The sequence below is a fragment of the Pinus tabuliformis genome, chromosome X, assembly GCF_031772625.1.
Source record: "Pinus tabuliformis cultivar Carrire ecotype Pingquan chromosome X, CPIR1, whole genome shotgun sequence".
Taxonomy (NCBI): domain Eukaryota; kingdom Viridiplantae; phylum Streptophyta; class Pinopsida; order Pinales; family Pinaceae; genus Pinus; species Pinus tabuliformis.
Genome location: NC_142308.1, coordinates 494,709,930 through 494,724,726, shown reverse-complemented (window position 1 = coordinate 494,724,726; position 14,797 = coordinate 494,709,930).

Below are 14,797 nucleotides of genomic sequence, written 5' to 3'. Positions count from 1 at the left end.
TAAATTTTAGAGTTGTACTTGATATTATTTAGTATTGTCATTAATATATGTAACTTTGCGTTTTCATATTAGATGAACATGCACATTGTATGACTTTTTTTTTTTAGTCGCGAAATCATAATAATTAATTTATATTGATTAATAATGGACACAAATTAATCTAAAACTACTAAATTAGTAGTCTATATTGATTAAAGATGAACACAAATAAAATGAATATAAAACAACTAAATTAGTTGTTTATAATGATTATTAATGAAAATAAATGAAATGAATATAAACTACTAAATCAGTGATTTATATAATGAATATTAAACTACCAAAAAGATATAAATCACTACTGCAAATGATAAATTTCTGATTACAAATGATGACTAAATTTTTCATATATATAACTATTAGTAGCTAATTTATAGTATCTTATAACACGACCAAAATTTAAAAATATTTCTTTGGTCATTAATTGGTTTTAGACGATGACTAAATTTTTCATATGTATGACTATTAGTAGATAATTTACAATATCTTATAACATGAGGAAAATTTTGGTCATATTTCTTTGTTCATTAATTTGTTTTATTGTGTAATCATATAGTAGTATATTTTGTTGTGTCTTTGGTCATTAATTGTGGAAATTAATGACCAAATGTATGTATAAATATACTACTAGATGATAAATTTGAGACAACCAATTAATGACTAACTTAAATACGACTAAAAGTTAGTCGCATTATAAGATACTATGAGTTAGCCACTATTGGTCACCGACTGAAAATTGATCGTTTATATGCAAATTTTAGTCATTTTTTTAGTAACTAATTAGCCATCTTGTGCTAATGATTATTTATTTAATTTTCTCTAGAAATAATTGTTAAATCATTATTTGATAATTATTTTTTAATTACTTTTGACTTAATCACCTTGGAATAATTAAATAAATCACCATTTATTTATTGTTCCTTATTTATTCCATATTTCCCTTATGAGATAATAATTGAACCTCTATTTAATAATTATTTCTTTCTTAATTCTCACAAAGTGATTAATACATCGTTTTTATTTGTTAATTACTTCAACCACTTTCTAAATAAAGATATTTGACCATTTCAAATATCTTTTTCCTCTCAAAAAATATAATAAAGTATTCTCAACGGTTAGATTTTGATTTAGCTAATAATATTTTATGAGTTTATAATTCCTAATTTGGCTCAATACTTTCTTATAAATAGAAGATTTTCTATTCATTCTTCACCATGACCATTTTCATCATCACCACTATCATCTCATTGCATTTGAGCTCCCACTTGAGTTCAAGCCATCTTTTAGTTTTCTACCCATTTCAAGTTGAGAGAGAAGCACGCAACTGAAGCACAAGTACAAGAAAAGGACCTATCCCATGGAGGGTGAACTGCAGGCCCATGTTGCAATTTTCCCTCACCTAGTGTTTTAATAAAATTATCATTTAATTAAGTCCTCCATTGGGTTATTTCACTTTAATTTGTTGTTGTTATATGTTTTTGTTTGCAAGATTTGTTGTGTTGCAAGGTTTTTCTTCATGTTTTATTGCAGATCTGAAGCATAGAAGCATGCATCTTTTTTTGATAGGGCTATGTTGTAGTTGCTACAACACCACCAAAAATTTTGGGCATATTCAAAATTTAAGGTCCCCCCTCTACCTGTTTATAGCCATAAGGTTGTTGTTCACATTTTGAGCTGGTAAATTTCCCCCATGACCCAATTGTTCTAAAACCCTATCTGTGCCCCACTCACGCAATCCATATCACATTAATGAATTATAATTTTGAGGGTGATTGCTATGATAAGGCATTCCATGCTTCATGCACCTCTATGTGTCATTTATCAAGGAGCATTTCTATAAGGTAAATATACCCTATGTTATTGAACGATGGCCTCTCCCTAACTACTTTAGGGTTAAGAAGGTGAGACTTCATTCACACGCTTGTTAAACCCTAAATTCTCATGATGAAAGTCTCAACTATGTTCTAATGTACTCCCAATCTTTAACATGCTTTCTCTTGAGCATTATTCTGGTTATACATACATTTCGTCACCTAGAGAAAGTAATTACATATTGCTTCACCTACAATCATCAAGTTCGTTTATGTGCTTTGCTGACACATTGTTTTAGAAAAGGCCCTATTGAGGTATGAAAGGCTAATCCTTATAATGTCACCAAATGTATGAGGTATTGCAGTGTCAAAGGACTTTGAACCCATATGCATATCCTTTGAAGCTTGCACATGCTTCCTCTATTCTTGTCATGCATGTTAGTTTTATTTTTTAAAATACAAACATTGTTACATGATGTCATTTAACTAATTTGTGGCCACTTTGTGCCATGCAAGGCCACCAAAGTACTACACGCAAATCTCTTATTAAGGCGCAATCAGAATCTTTATTCCCTACACATGCGACTGAGGGCTTTATGAACATCTCTGTCTAACCCAATTATGGGAATGTGGTATCAGTGTCTATATCTATACATTATCGATATCCCATACTGAAGACATGGAAAATGACAACATAATGATATATGGGATGGCCTCATAGAGGTGTTACGCCAAGTGGTTTGAGTTTCATTATTATAATTGGGCTAGAATGTATAAGACATGGGTATGAGACGTGGGAAGCATGACGTTAACAACCACCCATATTGTAGGTTTGGAAAAATGAAATAATAGTGGGTGGCATCTGAAGGCAAAATAAATTAGTGAGCAGTTCACCAAAGGCACCATATGCTAGGACATTTGTTGACATAGCGCTGGAGGAGAATATTGTGACCACCATATGTGTGGTTTTCAAACAAGACTATACATCTAGCCAATCCATATGAATCGTGCATCTGAGCAACAATGCACAACACATGGAAGGTGTTTGGTTAATATGAAGAGGGCACCATATATGCCACCAAGAAGCCCAAAATGGCCCATGCATGACACAAAAATATCTACAGAAGCCACACTTGAGCACATCTAGCCAACATACCCATTAAATATGTCATAATATTGAAGGAAGAGTTTTCTATTCAACTCTCCACTCAAATCAAATTCAGGGAAGTATTTGGCTTTCAAGTGCACATATCGAAGTCACAATAGTGAATGGTTGCTTTAGACCGAGCTTCGTGTTTTGAAGGAACCTTAGATGCATAATGCATAGCTCATCATTGAAGGATTCCCTAATACCCACTAATTCCATGCATCAATTCGATCTGCCAAGAATATGGGTGGTGACTATGAGATTACCTTGAATGGGCATAAAAAAACCATAACTACCCTTTGTTGTAACAAAGTAGGTTATTTTCTTGCATTTGTAAGAAAATATACAGACATCATCAGACCTGTATGATTGGAAAAAGCCATAAGGTTTAGCTAGTTAACATTATAGGTCGCAGAGTTGCACCTCATCACCTTAGGCAAGATATTGAGGGGTGTAACTAGCTATGTTTTATGACCATGCAACCCTTGGTAAGTCACATTTTCGTAGAGGTTGTAGAGACACACTCCATAAGGAGCCAAGGTGAGTGACCTATTTGCAATGCGACTTTGTGACCTCAATTCAAACTTCCACGTAGTCGCATTATCGTAGGGACTCATTTATTCATAAGGACCACTAAAATGATCTCTCTGGAAGGGAATGAAGGCCTCACTCGTTGAGTTCTCAGAGTTATCATAGTTTTTCACTAAGTTATGTTCACTCCATGAATAATTCGATATGGGCTAAGAGGCATAAGGCAAAGCACCAAGGTTCTTATTAAATCACGGCGGGAAGGTGAAGAAACACATATGAGATTCATCGCATTTCTATAATGTTTTGAGACCACAATTACTTTTTTTTTCTTAAAAGAAAAACTCTATGTGTGTAGTTATCGAATGCATGGTATCGCCACGTGCAAAAGGCTTCTAGGCTATCGATACCTAATGGCCAATATACTGTAAGAATGAATTAAAAAATAGTAAGCATGTTGTGTGATTATACAAACTCAAACTAAGTTTGCGTCCAATCTCAAGGAATATTTACGATGGGTTGATTGTGTTAAGTTTACTGCATATATCCCATGTCAAAGCGAAGTCATAATTCAAGACAATTATCCTTATTAAGTTTTTTTTTATAGATTTCAAGGTCCACGATTGCGATTACTAAAATTTGTGGAGAACTGAATTAGTCGATCCCTTTCATAAAGCCATTCTATAGTCTCAACCTTCTAAATTCGCAATTGTTCTATAGTCAACGGACTCCCAGAATGAAGGAGCTTCACTGACAACTATGACGCAACTCTCAAGCATATCTACCATCGGGTCGTAGTTCTCTCCCAGGTCACATGATCGCAGTTTAGACTCCAACCAATGACCCAAAATGCGACCCACATATTTTGTGATTATGCGACTCACCAAAGTCACATCATTTCTTTGCAACCTTTCTCCTAGTCATAGAGGCGCGCTATAGAACCCCATACAAATGATTGGGAAATGCAACCTATAATATGTTGTGATAATGCGACTTTTCTGCAAGTCACCATCCCACAAGGTCGCATCCCCGCGAAGAGGTCGCAAGTATTCCCACTAGTCACACCATCTTTTTTCCAATCCCTAGCTCGCATGCTAGCCTTGCGACTTTGCAGGATTGGAAGTTTTGTAGTTAATGCCACAATGAACACGAAACACCCATTGATACTATGTGACCTTGCAAAGATTCAACTGAAATAATACGTGGAATAACAATGGAAATAATAATGGAAAGCTTCATTTCTCTAATAGTTCCTCTGGATAAAATGGAGTTGTCGTGGCGGAAAAAGTCGTTTGTGCGGGCACAACTGACCTCCCTAGGAGTCTAAACTCTCTAGCGACAAACAAGACAAAATGGAGCAATCTTTCTCTAAATACATCTTTTAAAATATGAAAACTACAAGTGTTTAGGCTTACCTTATTCCAAAACGCTGTTGTTGTAGTCCGTCCTTGCCGATCCGGATGAGCTCCTCCTTCACATCAATTCCTGCAACCACAAACAATCAAACAATTACCAAGCACTTGCATCTCATATAATAAAACATATATTCAACATGCAGACCAAGGAACACATGAAATAACTCATTAACACAAGCTATTGAGAAAAATGAACCAGTTTGTATTAATAACGAAACAAAGAAACTCTTACAACCTGGCCTTGGTGTTGTGCAAGTTCCTCCCAGGGTCCATCAAGGGTTTTCCTCTACTTTGACAAAGCTCACCCACTTCCAAGTAGAATCAAGCAAAGACAATCTCTCCTCACAAGGTTCTAAATGGGAGTCCTAATTCCTGCAGCATTTACCCAAAGAAAATGTATAGCTTCAACCTCCCCTCCCTCTGGCTCAATGCCTTTATTTATAGTGCTGTAAAGAGGTTATTCAGGTCCACCATCAATGGGATAATCCCCCTCTTTGGGTGGGATAGCTCCCTTATTGATGGGATAAGTTCCTCCTTAATAGGGATACATGAACCAACTGGAGGCGCATCCATTTCATCAAACCGACCTCTAGAAAGTTCTAGAAGTAACCACAAGTAACTTTTTTAAGATGAAACTTGCGCATTTTGCCTTTTACAGAAGGACGCACCTGTCCCTTAATATACAGAGCGTCCAAAGACGCAGTCTTTGTGAACATTGTGAGCATCCCCGCAGCTAAGGCTTGAGAGAACCTGCGTCCCCAGAGATAAACACATTTTTTACAAGACTTTCTCTCTTCTTTGAGTTTGAGATGGATAGCAGAGGCATAAGACTTGCCTAAGAGGGTAGCATGACTATTGATTGAGCCATACTAACTGTAAATAGTCATGGTGACATTTTTTAGTGTAACAGATTGCCCCCTAAAGTGCGAAGCCTGGAATAGATTAGGGTTTTGTAATTCTAGGAAGGGTGAAGCGCTTTATCATTTCAAGGATTGTCTTGTGGATGACCTAGTTGGAACCTGCAATTTTCAACACAAAATACATGTATAAGATTATATCATCACTGAGGTAGGCATTCCCATACTCAGATTCAAAACTTTAACTAATGGACTAACTACTCTGATACAGGAATGATCTTGCAGTACATCATTTTTATAGACTTTTGTAGACACAGTATGGACGCAGCCATCTGTTTATGATTAGTCTACATAGATAATGAATACAAAACTCCTCGCAGCCTGGATGGTAAAAACTAGATCAGGGTCTTCACTTCTACTTCCCGAATTGGTACGATTCTAGCCATGTGATTAAATGATTTGATGTCGAACATGTTAGAAACCACTTGATTACCAGTCGATGATGTAAACTGTTAACAAGCGTGAGAGAGACCACCAGTAATGTCAATGGTTCTCAAAGTACCAAGCACAACCCGTGAAATGTGAATAGATGTTTTGATGTCGAACACTTCACGGAATCCTTTGATCGAAAGTCAATGATGTAAACTAACGTCAAAGGCGAGAAACCTGCCATTGATGCATGCAGACTTCAAGGTACTGTCGATTCCTAAGTCATCTTTCTAGATAATGTGTCGATGTCGATAGAAAGCGACCCGTTGCAGGCAAGCCCGCAACACGAAATCATTGTTCAAGTTGAAGAAATGTTGCTGTAAGGACTGACTCAGGGATGGTCAAATGGATGACAAGTATTTTGCAGATGAAAGTTTTGCTTGCAGACCTCTTGAACACATAACGACACGACAGATGGCTTGGTGACGAATAACTCAAAGTTAATCCCCGAAACCCGGTTAAAGACTTTCAAAGTGGTTTGATCAACTGTGAGGTAAAAGATTTCCCAACCCAGGTGAATGAGACAGTGTCGTGTTCAAGAGCGGTGATAAAGTTTCTTTCGAGACAAAAGGTAACAACAGGTTCATTCTTCTCTCTTTTTCCCCACCATTTCTGGCAAGTACCTCTTTATTTTTAACAAGCTTGAGGAGGATAACATATGCTTGATTATAAGCTCATCCTTCGGACGAGTCCAACCTAGTTTAAATTCGAACCCTAGGAAGGAGTGGTTCGTTCCTGTTTGTAATTGAACAGGTCCTCTACTGTAAAAGTTTAACGAGCCCAGTATAGGAGAAACTCGGCGTTTTTCAATTTTAGAGAGTCTGAAAAAACTAAAGGAGACTCCATGTTGAACTTTTTCGTACATTTGTGTCCCTCAAGCCTGAAAAAGTATAAAATAATACCTGGGGGAACCGCTTGATCTTGCGATCAAGGAGTACTTTCATAATAGTGTCGTTGACCTGAAAAGTAAAAAGCGATCAAGGACACGTCGTTTTATTTCCTTATCGAGTTTGAAACGACAAAAACCCGGCAATCTTTTCCTGATTTTGCGGTCAGAAAAGAGCTAAAAGGGGACCGTCTTTTAATTCTGTTTTAACGAGTGTAAAAGAAACGCTCGGCGATCTTTTCATGTTTTAGGAGTCAGAAAAGGGCTTAAAAGATGACTCTGATATTTTTGTTTGTGAAAAATGACAATTTCCCTCGAAATCCCTTTGTCCTGCACAAAAGCAACACATTACTCATACCTGTTTAAAATAGGCAAAAATACATCGAAAAACATCTTTTCATGGTAAAAAATGAACTAATTCATCCAAAAAACCTATAAAAAGACCTTTTACCATGTCATTTTTACCGTTTCACTGTTGAGGTTGAAAAAGGAGCTTTTGACAAGAAACTTCCCGTGGTCGCTGCGGAAAATCTGACCGTCGGAATCGAACGCCGTCTTATCCAGGTATTTTAGACATCCTACTCTGCATTTCTATCCATTTAGAATCAATTTTTAGGTCTTAGTTTCATTTTTTGGGGGGGTTTTGGTTTTGGAATGCGCCTCTCGGCGGACGCGGGTGCCCTTCGGGTGACCCGCGTCCCCCGACTTTTTCTCATACGGGAAAATGGTCGGAAGACGCGGCCCGCCTTCAGGCCAGCCGCGTCCGGGCGCCCTGTGCTACAAAGCCGGGGTGCGTCTTCCGAGAAGTGCGCATTTCAAAACCCCAACTCCCTCAAAAAACTACCAAAAATTCCCAAATCAATTTCTAATTGCTATTTTTGATGTGCAGGGTATTAACCATGTTAGATTGGAGAGAACGAGAGCATGTAGAGGATGATGAAGTTGCAATAAATCATCAACCTTCCCTGGATGCCCTAAGAGCATGCGGGTTATACAAATACTGGACCATACTGGGCATGAGGGGCCAGGTAAGATTCTTGGAATGGCTGGTTGAGCGATGGAACGTTCAAGAACAATGCTTTTACATAGGAGGGCACCAGCTCGAGATAGAGCCCTCGGATGTATACTTTCTCACTGGCTTGCCAAACAGAGGCGAGCAACTTAGTCTTGCGGGGACTAGGCCGGGTGGCCAATCCCTTGATAGTCTCCGCGACGAGTGGTGCACACCTGGGGCTCACCATTCGAAAGGCATAGAGATAAAACACATCACTCTGCGTGAACTCAAAGTCATAGCGTTCACGGTTACCAGAATTTGCGGCGCGGCCGCTTTACACATTGCTTCCGGATCCCAAATGCGGATGGCAATTGACTGTTACCAAGGCACCATTTTCAACTGGTGTGAAGCTGTGTCGGCTCATATGAAGAGCCAACTGACCAAGGAAAAGAACGGACGACTAAAGACTTTTGGATATGGGCCTCTAGTCGTGAGCTTTGCCTTGGAGAGAGTTCCAATGCTGATCCCTCAGCAACTCACTGTTGATATCTTGGGTCCTCGAGAGCCAAAGCTGATACGATGGGTTGCGGTGATGGCCCGGCATCCTGACGAGGGCACGGCGGTGGTTCGATTCTCAGATAGTTACTTTCACTGGTTAGAGGACCAGGTTTTTTCGATACAGGACTTTCCGTATGCCGGAGTGGATTTTAGAGGTGATCCGGACATGGTTCTTCCACCGGGAGAACAATGGGATGACAGAGGTACTTTATTTTTCACAAGTTTTCTAATTATGTATTTTTTTATTTTTCATATATATATCGTCTCAAAACTAATAGTAAAATTTTCAAAATGCAGATGTTGGTCCACAGCGTCCAGCCAACCTCCGGCCTTTTGATAGACTACATCTAGCTGCACCGGTACCGGCCCCATAGGACGTGGCTACATAAGTACTAGCTGAGCTGGAGCATGATCTAGAGCGTCTCACGGCAGATATACCTGAGACTACTATGGACGACATTCCTACCAGGCTTCAGCGCTTCGTAGTCGCGGTCCCTGGACCGTTTAGGAGATTTTTGCGTAAGGTAGCCCGTGCAGTGGTGTCATACAGAGAGCACCACCAGTGATTGACTAGTCACTTTTGTAGTCACATGTGACATTTTGACTTTTTGTACTTATCATTTTTGCCGATCATAAGGTGTTTTTCAACCTATGATCGAAGACGATGTATATTTTTTGACACACTCCTATCTATATATATATCACTATTACCGGCTTATCTTGTTTAACATATGTGATGAAATGTTTTTAAATTTACTTGCATGATTATCGTAAATGTCTGTCCAACATTCGAGAAGCAATTGCATCTGCTAATGTATTTAAAGACCTTGGAATATGCTGATATTCAATGTAATCAAATTCACGTTCCAAGAGACGCACTCTCAAAAACAACCTTAATAACACAGGATTTCTAATGGCATAAACTCTATTAAGCTGTAATACAACAAGTTCAGAATCTAACCTCACTATCAAACGTCGAATTCCAAATGAAATAGATTCGGATAATAATTCAACCACTGCACTGTATTCTGCAATGTTATTCGTTGTTTGACCGAGGCTTACCCCATGCATAGAAACTAACTCGTCAGAGGGCGAATAGATAACCCAAGCTGCGGAAGAGATATTCCGTGTACTACGACAAGCACCATCAGCAAATCCAATGTATGTTTGGAGAGGCGTCGACATCTGCAATATCAAGAGTAAAACCAAGATAAGCCAGAATAACGACGAAAAAACACACTCTCTAAGCTAAGCACACTGACTAAACTAACAAACACGCTAGCTAGAAAGAAAATCTAACCTATCTAAAAATTTCTCCATCCACCATTTAAGCATAATACCTCTTTAGGTAAAGTCCATTTCTGGGTTTACCCAAAGAGTCCCCATCAAAATCAACCAGCTCATAAGCCCCTTTTGCTAGCTTTCGCTTTACAATGTAGGGTCCATGCCACATGGGAACGAATTTTCCAGCACCTAGCTTATCGTTAGCTTGATCATATAATAGCACTAGGTCTCCTTCCGAAAAACTTCGAGGTGTTACATTTCTATCATACTGAGCTTTCATTCGTTTCGCGTGAGTCTCGATTGCCAATGTAGCGTCACGTCGAGTCTCATCTAATTTAGCCAAGTACAATAAACGTTTCTCCTCTTCGGAAGTAGCTGGAAGTAATTCGACAGCCATTTGAAGTGATGGGATTTCGCATTCAATGGGTAACACAGCTTCCAAGCCATAAACTAGCTGGAAAGGAGTGAACCCTGTTGAATTTTTCACTGAGGTCTGGTATGCCCATAGCGCTGAAAATAACATGTTGTGCCAATTCGACCGATGAACACCAATGGTTCGTCGGATCATGATAACTAGAACTTTGTTGATAGACTCAACCAAACCGTTGGCTTGCGGATAATAAGGAGTAGAGCTATCGTGGCGCAAACCAAGCTGGCTTGTAAGCTCAGTCATCATGATGTTTCGAAAATGGCTCCCATGGTCAGTAATGATTGCTTGTGGGACACCAAACCTAGTTATGATATGATTGAATACGAAAAATGCAGCTGTTTTGCCGCTTGCGTCGAATGTAGGCATCGCCTCGGCCCACTTAGTAAAATAATCAACCGCAAGGATGATATACGCATGCCCCCCGGCCGAGTGAGGGTTACAAGTAATAAAGTCGATACCCCATTTGGCGAATGGACCAGCGGCAATTATAGGGTGGAGAGGAGCAGGTGGAGCGCGCATCTTGCGATCAAACACTTGACAGTTGTGGCATTTTCTGACGGCAATGATACAATCCTTAAACATAGACGGCCAGAAATAGCCAGCGCGCAACACCTTCTGAGCTGTGGCATACCCAGACATATGACCGCCACATGCTCCAGAGTGACAATCATTCAAAACTCTCTCAGCCTCTTCGTGAGTTAAACAACGTCGAAAAACTAAGTCTGCCCCCCGGCGATAAAGTGTATCTCCAATAATTCTGTATGGCTGGGATTGAAACCGAATTTTTCGACGTTCTGCTTTGGAAGCTTCAGGCCGAAAGGTTTGGGTTTGGAGATAAATGATTATATCCCCGTACCACGGATCTACAGTACTGATAAGAAACAAAGATTCGTCCGCAATGGACTCTTCTGCCACAGTCTCTGTGTCAGCACTCGGGAAATCACACATCAATTCCGCAAAAACTAAGGATTTCTTAGACTTGGACTTCTCGAACTCCAAGTCGAACTCTTGCAGGATAACGATCCATTTAGAGTACTTGCCCCCTAGCAGTTGTTTTGTCAAGATATAAATCATAGGGTTGCAATCCGAAATAACTGTAGTTTTACGGAGAAGAATGTAGTGACGAAAACGCTGGACAGCTTGAACGGCTGCCAGGGCCAATTTCTCCACATGCGAATATTTTAGCTCAGTGGGATTCAAGGTCCTACTAAGATAATATATCACATGCTCCGCTCCGAATTCATCTTCTTGAACTAACACCATTCCAATGGTGGAATGCGAAGCTGCGAGGTATAAGAAGTAGTCCTGGTTGTAGTTGGGAGGATGCAACAACGGTGCATGGGTCAACGCGTGTTTAAGTGCATCAAAAGATTGTTGGGCAATCTCGTCCCAAAAGAATTGTGCGTTCTGTTTCAACAACCGTGTAAAACCTTTAGTGACCTCGGCGTAGTTTGGGATGAATCGGCGTAAAAAGTTCGCTTTCCCTTGCAAACTTTGGAGTTGGCGCAAACTCGAAGGAGGAGGCAATTTGATGATAGCCTCGACTTTCGAGGGATCGACGCGAATGCCGGCTTTTGAAACAACAAATCCCAGCAATCGACCTGTTTCTATACAGAAAACACACTTGTGGGGATTCAACCGAATTCGATAATGCCTACACCTCATAAAGATTGCTCGTAGGTGGACAAGGTGATCAGCTCGATGTAAAGAATGAGCAGGCAAATCATCGAGATAGGGTTGCACAATGTGCTTGATGTCATGAAATGCATAAGACATCGCCCGTTGAAAAGTAGCCCCGGCATTCTTAAGCCCAAAAGGTAATTTGCAATAAGCAAATGTCCCCCATGGACAAATGAATGCCGTTTTTGGTTGGTCGGCAGGTAGAATATTGATTTGATTATAGCCTGAAAAACCATCCATGAAGGAAAACATTTCACTTCCGGCACAATCATCAATAATTTGATCGATATAAGGCGTAGGATAGTTGTCTTTTGGACAAGCTCGATTTATATCCCTATAGTCGATACAGATTCTTATTGTTCCTTGTTTCTTGTTGACTGGAACAATATTCGATACCCAATCCGTTAACGGGATCGGATAAATGAAACCTGCTTTCAACAGCTTTTCGACTTCTGCTTTAATCGCAGCCGCTTTTCGAGGGTGAATCTGACGCAACCGTTGCCGGACGGGTTTAGCATCCGGGTAGGTCTTTATTTCATGAACAACAATGGCAGGATCGATTCCCGGCATTTCCTCGTAAGACCAGGCAAACACATCGCGGAATTCTTGGAATAGGGCCTTGTAAGTTTGGATTTCTTCTTCAGTACATGCGGCACCTATATGAATGTTCTCCTCAATTCCGGGCTTCACTGAAATATCAATGGGAATAGTACGAGAAATATTCCCTAAATTCAGCTCTGAATCAGAATGTTTCGTTGGATCCTGAGCGTCTTTGACATATTCAGCGGTAAAGATAGATGAAAAATCATTTTCAAATGCATCATCCTTAGGTAAAAACGAAGATCTGTGATGGAGATCCTCCCATGGTAGATCATCTACACTTAGGATTTCGCGAAGTTGTTCGTCAGATGACACGACTTCGGGAAACGCTATCCGTTCTAAGGTTGAGGTGAAAAGTGATTCTTCACTGACCACATTCATTTGGTCGATTTCGGTTGAATGCGAGTCGGTAAAAGACATGACAGCTTCATAAGCAATTTCATATGGACTCAAAGGCATAGCATCACCGAATGAGTCTATCTCAGAGTCAGATGGGACAATCCAAGGATCATCATAAATAATGTTTTCTGATGTAATCATATGAATTGTTGCAAATGAAGGGTCTACGTTGAGTGGAGGGAGAGGAAAAGTTCCCAGTAAACCGGAATCCTTAACTAAACCTACACCAACGTCCCTATAAGGGATTGTCGTCTTACCGACATGCTGGATACTCTCTGAAGAGGCTGGGTCGGATGAAAAGTATGTCAGCTGATCAATAGTCACGATCTTACCGTTATGTGGAAACTTAATTACTCTGAAGACCGATGAAACGACCGCTGTCATAGCATATGACCAACTTCGACCCAAAAGAAGGTTGTAGTCTAGAGGGGCATCAACCACTTCCACATCCAGACTAACGGTTTTACCTTCTACCCCTATAGGCAATTCTTGTAGAATACCAAACGGACGGAACCCACGGCCATCAAAGGCCTTAAGGATGGTGGGGGATTGGTTCAACGAAGGAGAACCAAGGGATCTCCAACATTGAATCGACATAATACACGTAGAAGCTCCCTCATCAATCACAGTCCGATGAATAGGCCTGTTTTTGACTATCACTGGAATTTGGAAAGCCATTTGATGGGGGAGACGCGGTGTACTATTTTCTAGATCGAAGATCATTAGATTCGGGTCCTGAACATCAACAGCTCCGATAGCCGACAAAAGCAATTTTCGTTGTGCTGGGCATGATTGCAGCACTTCTAACGCCGACATTGCTGAGGGTGAAACAGCTAAGTCCTCAACAATGTTGTAATTCTGGGCTGCTCTCGCATGTGGATTGAAAGCAGACCTTCGAAGTACACCCTTGGCGGGCGGCTTAATCACTAAGTCTGGGTTAGGTTTTTCGATCTGTAGTGGATCGGAACCAGGAGCTGAGGTTGATGGGTTAGAGTGAGAAGATTCTGCTTCCTTACCATCAACAGGATTCTTACTACCATAATCTTGCGATCGAGTCGCAATCCTCACATGAGACATCATCAAAATGGGTTCTTCACTGGCATTCGAAGAAGAACCTATCATCTTATTTTCCTGCTTCGGAAATGGATTTTTTAACACAGCAGGAGTGGGAGAACCTTTGACTATTTTCACAACCTCGGCCCGATGAGGGCAATCTCTCGTAAAATGATCCTCTTCACAAATAAGACAAGGATATCGAGGTTTGCGCTTTTCGTCATTGGTTTCCGACTTTTCTGTTTTCTCCTTCGGAGCCTTGTCTGCTTTAGCCTTCTTCTTTCCTTTCTTCTTTCCACCGTTTTTTGATTTGGCCGTAGATGACTCTACAGCGTGAATGTCGGCGGTAAGTTCAGGAGGAGAAGACTCTCCTGTCGGAGAATCAGGCAAAGTGATAATTGGAGTATTTGAAGCCTTGGAAGACTTCTTCTTGCTCTTCGTAGTCACGATACCAATCATACCATCAGCGGCATGAGATCCCGAAGGAGCAGCAGCGATTTGATTTGACTTTGGAAGATCCGGAATCTTCTCGTGTAATGTACCCGACTGAGTGTAAACTAAGTCAAGGTATTGTGCCTGAGCAATGACTTGCTCCTCAGTAACTACTCCGGCCTTAGCTACATCTTC